Raw genomic sequence first — 7865 nt, forward strand, 5'->3', positions numbered from 1 at the left:
ATGAATTACATACAGGCACAGCTGTCTGCACTCTGCAGGAAGAAACAGCCTGACACTTCAGTGGAAGATAGCTGCAGGGGGAAAGAAACACACAAATTATCTCTTGAGATTAAAAAGGAAGGCTGTATACAGCCTGCTTGTGTATGGATGTATTTTCTATGTGTGGACATACTGTACATCAACCTACTTCCTGTTTTGGTGGCCATTTTGTTTGTTTATAAACAAACTTTTTAAAACTGTTTTTAACCAGTTTTAATGCGGCGGGGAGCAGTGAAATTGTGACAGAGGGTAATAGGAGATGTCCCCTAACGCACTGGTATGTTTACTTTTGTGCGATTTTAACAATACAGATTCTCTTTAAAGAGAACCAGAGATGAAGCAACCTCATGTATTTTACCTTATAAATCAGTGGGAACATGACAGTAAACACCTAATCTGCTCTTTGTTACATTGTTCTCTGTTTAATTTGCCTGTTATCACCTCTAAGATAAGAATCCCGACTAAGCAGTCGGTCTGGCTTTGCTACAGAATAATTATAGCTGAGACTGTGTTCTTTGCTGTCTTCAAGTCCAAGCCTGCCCCCTGCTGGCTTTGCTCAGGAATCATTATAGCTGAGTCATTATAGCAAAGCCAGACTCAATGCTCAGTCCGGGATTCTTATCTCAGCTAGATAACAGACACTTTTAGCAGTGAGGATGGAACAGAGAGCATGGTAAGTGTTTTCTCTAATGTCCCCACTGATTTCCATGGTAAAATACATGAGGGTGCTTCGTCTCTTGTTCACTTTAAGCAATACCAGCACTGGCCCCAAGGCTGTGAGGGTAATGAGGGGTTGGCAAGGAAAAGTGTAAATATTGGGGGACCCCATGATTTATAGTTATGCCCCTGCCCACATCCATTGTGTCTTGGCATTAGGGCCTCTTTCCATTGAGCCCAAATCTGCAGCGTTTCCCCACATATGAGAGGCCTATCTTGTCAATGGTTTGCTGTCCAGATCGCACTGTGGTGTGAATCTGGATGTCCTGGTGCAGATTTTTGCAGCAAGCAGCCAAATCACTATAGCTGTACAAGGCATGGCTTAGGGATTCGGGAAATGCAGCAGAACGGGAGCCAGGGCCAAATCCGTAACGGCCGCAGCTACTGATGGAAACCAGCCATTACTAACATAACTGTGATCTGCACCTAAGCCTATCGCATACGAAGATCTTTTCTGAGTGGGGTAGATAACCAATAAAGTATTATAAAATTGTGTTACTTATCAGGCAATTTGGGGTTCATTTTTCACATTCATGTGATGACACTAACCATTTAACTTATTTATGCCTAAAAAAATTCCATATTTGTTTCCTTTTAAGTATTTTATATAGCGCTGTACAGAGTATACTGTCACTAACTGTCCATCAGAGAGGCTCACAATCTAGTCCCTGCTATAGTCATATGTCTATGTATGTATCATAGTCTAGGGACAATTTAGGGGAAGCCAATTAACTTATCTGTGTGTTTTTGGGACGTGGTTGGAAACCGGATGTGGGTGGAAACCCACCCAGACACGGGGAGGACGTACATACTCCTTGCAGATGTTGACCTGGCTGGGTTTTGAACTGGGGATCCAGCGCTGCAGGGCGAGAGCACTAACCACTGTGCCACCTTGCTGTTCTTTTAAACAATACCAGTTGCCTGGCAGCCGTACTGATCTATTTGGCTGCAGTAGTGTCTCAAGTACACCAGAAACAAGCATGCAGCTAATCTTGTCCGTTCTGATTATATAGTCAGAAACACCTGATCTGCTGCATGCTTGTTCAGGGTCTATGGCTAAAAAGTATTAGAGGTAGAGGATCATCAGGATAGCCGGGGAACTGGTACTGCTTAAATGAAAATAATAAAATAAATATGGCAGCCTCCATAACACTCGCACATCAGGTTCACTTTAAAGAGGCACCGTATAGACATATAGAAGTATGAAGTAAAATATTCAGGATACCCACTTTTACGTTTTATTATCATGGTTTCAGCACTAGAAACACTTCCTATATCTGTATATTGGCATGTAGCCCCGCCCTCCCAGTGATGTCATAGCCTAGGTTGTTTAGCAATGCAGAATTCTCCTCCCAGAGCATTCTAGGAGACCAGGTATTTTTCTATGGCTTTGGAACATTGAGTATACAAACCACATACCGCAGGGATGCTCCTGCCAGGAGTAAAGATGTCACCACCCGTGATAAATTTCAGAATGGAAGGTAGGGTAAGGAAAGATTTTACAATGAGCACACACAGACTATTCATTTATAAAGTAATATTGAAAAAAAATGTTTTTATTCATAATGTTCTCTTCACTACAGGTCTTCTTTAAGGCCCATCTCAGTGACGTGAATTATTCAGTGTTCTCAATGAAAGTGCTGTGGGGCATTTTTAACAATCTCACCTCCTGGAATTCATTTTATTTTCCACACTCCTAGAACATCTCAGAAATGTTACTACTGTTCATTATTAAAGTGGTCTAAAACACTGACATGACATTCAATAAAAATGTGTTTTTCTACTTTTTATTATTCATACAGTTATCATATTTGCTTTTGTGCATAAGTAGTATTGTCTGTCTACAAATTACAAGTTTCCAAGTAGTTTTTCTTGTCCTGAAATCTGCCAATGCATTTTATTCTAACTGCTTTTTATTATATATTAAAATCTTCTAATGTTGTTCTGAACTGTGTGTGTGCCTGAAGCAGAGACAGCTTCTCGGAAAATGTTTATTACTTGTTACACACACAGGTATCAACATTGGAATGTAAACAAAGATACTGTTATCTCCAGTTTGGATGCAGATTGAAGCTGAATAGCAGGACAAAGTGCTTTGTTTAACCTTTTCAGTGATGTTCTGCTTAAAAACAATTCTGGGATAGTAGCTTTAAAGCTGTGAGGAATCTTTTAAAGCAAAGTAGAATTGCTGACTTACAGACCACTTTAAACACTACTGCAATACCTATTTTATTTTTCATACTGCCTGTGGGTTAACCTGGCCCCTGCATTGCCTCCCTCTGTTCCCCATGCAGGGGGCTGAACACACTATCACTTTCTTTAACCACCCTGGCGTTCTATTAAGATCGCCAGGGTGGATGCGCAGTAGTATTTTTTTTTATCCCCATCATGTAGCTAGCCTAGCGCAGCTACACGATGCCCCCCTCCCTGCGCTATCCCTCCCACCCCTCCGATCGCCGCCGGCACACTCGCCCAAAAGGAAATCCTGTTCTGAACGGGATTTCCTTGAGGGCTTCCCCCCGATCGCGATGACGTCGTGACGACATCCAGAGTTCCGATCCACCCCACAGCGCTGCCTGCCACTGATTGGCCAGGCTGCGCACGGGGTCTGGAGGGGGGGCCCTCTATCGCGGTGCATAGCGGCGCATCGGCGGCGGCAATCAGAGTAGACACGCAGCAAGCAGTTTGTGTTTGAAAAAAAGAAATGAAGAAAATTGGCCCAGTGGGGCCTGAGCGGAGCCCTCCGGCAGTAATGGACCAGCGGAGCTTGTCCATACCGCTAAGGAGGTTAAGTCACAGTTCCTGCATATTTGCAGACCTGCATGTTACAGGGGAAGGTTAGGTAGAACTTTCAGTTTTGTACACAGCAGAGAGGAATGGCAGCACATCTAAACCAAGCTGCACCTGACTGACATTAGGTGCATAGAGCTGCAGGGCCTCTTAAAAACACAACTGCACTTGTTACAGCTGAGACAGTTACTTACACTAATGGAGGATGTTCACTTCCAAAATGCATGCAAAGGATTCTGTATGTAGATCCTTTCACCATGATTAGGTCATCCTATTGGATTCCCTTGCGATAAGATGACCTCATTGCGGTGGAAGGGTCCAGGGCCGGCCTTAGGTTTCACAGCGCCCTGAGCGAAATCTGATTTTTGTGCCCCCCCCCCCATTCATCTGCTTCGTGCGTGCCCACACACTTACGCATGCACGCGCACACGCACACACACACACGCCCATATGCAATTCAACTTCTCTCCTGAGTTAATCCTAGGACAGTGGTTCCCAACCTTTCTGAAGTCGTGACACATCATGCCAAATGCTCAGATCTCCATGACGCATCACATATGTATAATAGAAAAAAAATATTAATAACCACAAAATGGATGGAAAGAGTACACTATCCTGAATAAACTTAAAAAATGAAGGCTAGAACCTTTAAGAATATTAATAAAAACAATCAGTGGGACAGTTAGCCCCCTCAATTTGGAATGATAGCACAGCACTGACAATTAGCACCACACGTTAATACCCCAGCACCCCCCCCCCCCAAAAAAATAAAATAAAACGCCATCAGACTCAGTATAGGTAGGTAGCCAGGTATAGGTGCCCCCAGTATAGGATCTCATGTGTAAGGTTCCCTCAATATAGGTAGCCAAGCATGGGTTCCCCCAGTATAGAAAGTCAATTGTAGGTCTCCCCCCATAGGTAGCCAGGCTTAGGTGCCTCCAGTATATGTAGCTAGGTGTTGGTTCCTTCAGTATAGGTAGACAGGAGTAGATGCACTCCCTCAGTATAGGTAGTCAGCTATAGGTGCCCCCAGTATAGGAAATCAGGTGTAGGTGCTCTCAGTATAGTAAGCCAGCTATAGGCGCCCCCCTTGGAAGCCGGCGCCCTGAGCGACCGCTCCGGTCGCTCATATCAAAGGCCGGCTATGGAAGGGTCTACTACAAAATCCTTTAAATGCAAATTATTTTGGAAGAGAACATTCTCCATTAGTGTGTAGCACCTGTCTCAGCTGTAACAAGTACAGTTGTGTCTTTAATGGAAGGAATACACCAGGCAGAATCGCATGAGTTTTCCCCATAGCACATAGTGGAAATCGCATATGCAATTCTGCCGAGTGTGTTCCTACCCTTAGAGGCCCTGCAACTCTATGCAGCTAATGTCAGTCACGTGCAGCTTGGTTTAGATTTGCTGCCTTTCCTCTCGAAATATAGGATTAGGGACTCGCTGGGCATTGCTGCTGCGCTTTGTGTAATATACTTACCGGGTGTCCTGATGTCTGGCTTCCGGCCTTTAGCCCCACTCCCCAGCACAAGAGGCCATAGGTGCTTCTTTAGCTCCAATTAAAGACGCACCTGTGATTAGGGATGGTCAATGAGATGTAAATAATTTTAAATTGATGCAGAATTATGCAAATTTGGTATGTAAATGTATGAAACTTGAAAATAAAGCAATCAAATCCTGGTAAAATTTGATTGGTCCATTTTCAAGCTGCCTGAATTTGCATACACAATTTGCATAATCCTGCATCAATTCAAAATTATTTTCATCTCACTGACCATTTCTACCTATGACCTCTTGTGCTAGGGGCGGGGCTACGAGACATTGGAACACCCGGTTAGTATATTAAGCTTCCAGAAACTTAGATTGCCCTGCAAACCAAAAATGCTGCCAAGAGCGATCAACTGGGTCCCAGGCCCGAAGAGCTTGTGGCTATAGAAAGAGAATACAATTAAAAAAATGTTTTTTAAATCAAAGCACTGAGACATTTACTAGATGTTCTGGAGTGGTGGTAGTTTAGGAAGAGTACAGAGAGAGAATGCTACTTGAAGATAGTTTTGCATAGTCAAGAACTGATCATATAGACATGTAACTGTTCTAATACAGTGGGATGCGAAAGTTTGAGCAACCTTGTTAATCGTCATGATTTTCCTGTATAAATCGTTGGTTGTTACGATAAAAAAAATGTCAGTTAAATATATCATATAGAAGACACACGTGTCATTTGAGAAGTGAAATGAAGTTAATTGGATTTACAGAAAATGTGCAATAATTGTTTAAACAAAATTAGGCAGGTGCATAAATTTGGGTACCACAAAAAAGAAATTAAATCAATACTAAGAAATTACAGCCTGTAAACTCTTCCTGTAGGTTCCAATGACATTCTGGATTCAGGTTTAAGGTACTGTATTTTGGACCATTCGTTCAGGTTTGATGGTTCCCGAGCATGGACAGCTCTCTAACTCACACCACAAATTTTCAATTATATTCAGGTCTGGAGAATGAGATGGTCATTCCAGAATGTTGTACTTGTTCCTCTGCATGAATGCCTTAGTGGATTTTGAGCAGTATTTAGGGTCGTTGTCTTGTTGAAAGATCCAGAACTGGGACAGCTTCAGCTTTGTCACTGATTCCTGGACATTGGTCTCTAGAATCTGCTGATACTGAGTGATATCCATGTGTCTCTCAAATTTGAAAAGATTCCCAGTCCCTGCACTGGCCACACAGCCCCACAGCATGATGGAACCACCACCATATTTTACTGTAGGTAGCAGGTGTTTTTCTTGGAATGCTGTGTTCTTTTTCCTCCATGCATAACGCCCCTTGTTATGCCCAAATAACTCGATTTTAGTTTCATCAGTCCACAGCACCTTATTCTAAAATGAAGCTGGCTTGACCAAATGTGCTTTAGCATACCTCAAGTGGCTCTGTTTGTGCTGTGGGTGGAGAAAAGGCTTCCTCTGCATCACTCTTGCATACAGCATCTCCTTGTGTAAAGTGCACAGTGACTCCATCTGCAGCAAGATGATGTTGTAGGTCTTTGGTGCTGGTCTGTGGGTTGACCCTGACTGTTCTCACCATTTGTCGCTTCTGTCTATCTGAGATTTTTTTTGGTCTGCCACTTCAAGCCTTAACTTGAACTGAGGCCCTTGTTCACAGTGGTCAGTTGCGTTGCAGAAAAATTCTGCATGTCAACTCACTGCCCATACAATTTTATGGGCCTGTTCACAGTAACAGATCGCATTATTCTAACTTGCTGCATGCAAGCTTTGTATTAAAGTCTATGGCCAGTTTCCATTGCAGTTCACAGTCATTCTAACGCGTGAGTTATGCAACTGACCACTGTGAACCTATTCTGAGTCTGTGGTCTTCTGTTTCCTCAATATGTTCCTAACTGTGGAAACAGACAGCTGAAATCTCTGAAACAGCTTTCTGTATCCTTCCCCTAAACCATGATGTGAACAATCTTTGTCTTCAAGTCATTTGAGAGTTGTTTTGAGACCCCCATGTTGCTACTCTTCAGAGAAAATTAAAAGAGGAGGGAAACTTACAATTGACCACCTTAAATACTCTTTCTCATAATTGGATTCACCCATGTATGTAGGTCAGGGGTCACTGAGCTTACCAAGCCAATTTGAGTTCCAATAATTCGTTCTAAAGGTTTTGGAATCAATAAAACAGTGCCCAAATTTATGCACCTGCCTAATTTTATTTAAACAATTATTGCACACTTTCTGTAAATCTAATAAACTTCATTTCCCTTCTAAAATATCACTGTGTATGTGTCTCCTATATGATATATTTAACTGACATTTTTTATCATAACAACCAACGATTTATACAGGAAAATCATGACGATTAACAAGGTTGCCCAAACCTTCGCATCCCACTGTATATTGACATCAGGCATCATATTGATGACTGTAGCTTCAGGCACACGGCAGTTCACGAGAAAAGTTTACTTTGAACGTTTTTATTTTCAGTTCAGTAAATACAACCAACTGTTATTGGGAGAGAACCTTCATGGAACAGTGGATATACATGATGGATGCAGAGAACCTCTCTATAGCATTGTTCCCCAACCCTGTCCTCAAAGTCCACCAACAGTGCATGTTTTGTATAAATCCACAGAGGTAGTTAATCATCTCTGCTGCAACACTAATTACCCCACCTGTGGTGTGTGATTTCCTGCAAAACATGTATTGTTGGTGGTCCTTAAAGAGGAACAGGAACTGTCGCAAAAATCTTAAAATTTAAAACACATACAAATAAGAAGTACATTTCTTCCTGAGTAAAATGAGCCATAAATGACTTTTCTCCTA

Source organism: Hyperolius riggenbachi, chromosome 2 (genome assembly GCF_040937935.1).
Source record: "Hyperolius riggenbachi isolate aHypRig1 chromosome 2, aHypRig1.pri, whole genome shotgun sequence".
Lineage (NCBI taxonomy): Eukaryota > Metazoa > Chordata > Amphibia > Anura > Hyperoliidae > Hyperolius > Hyperolius riggenbachi.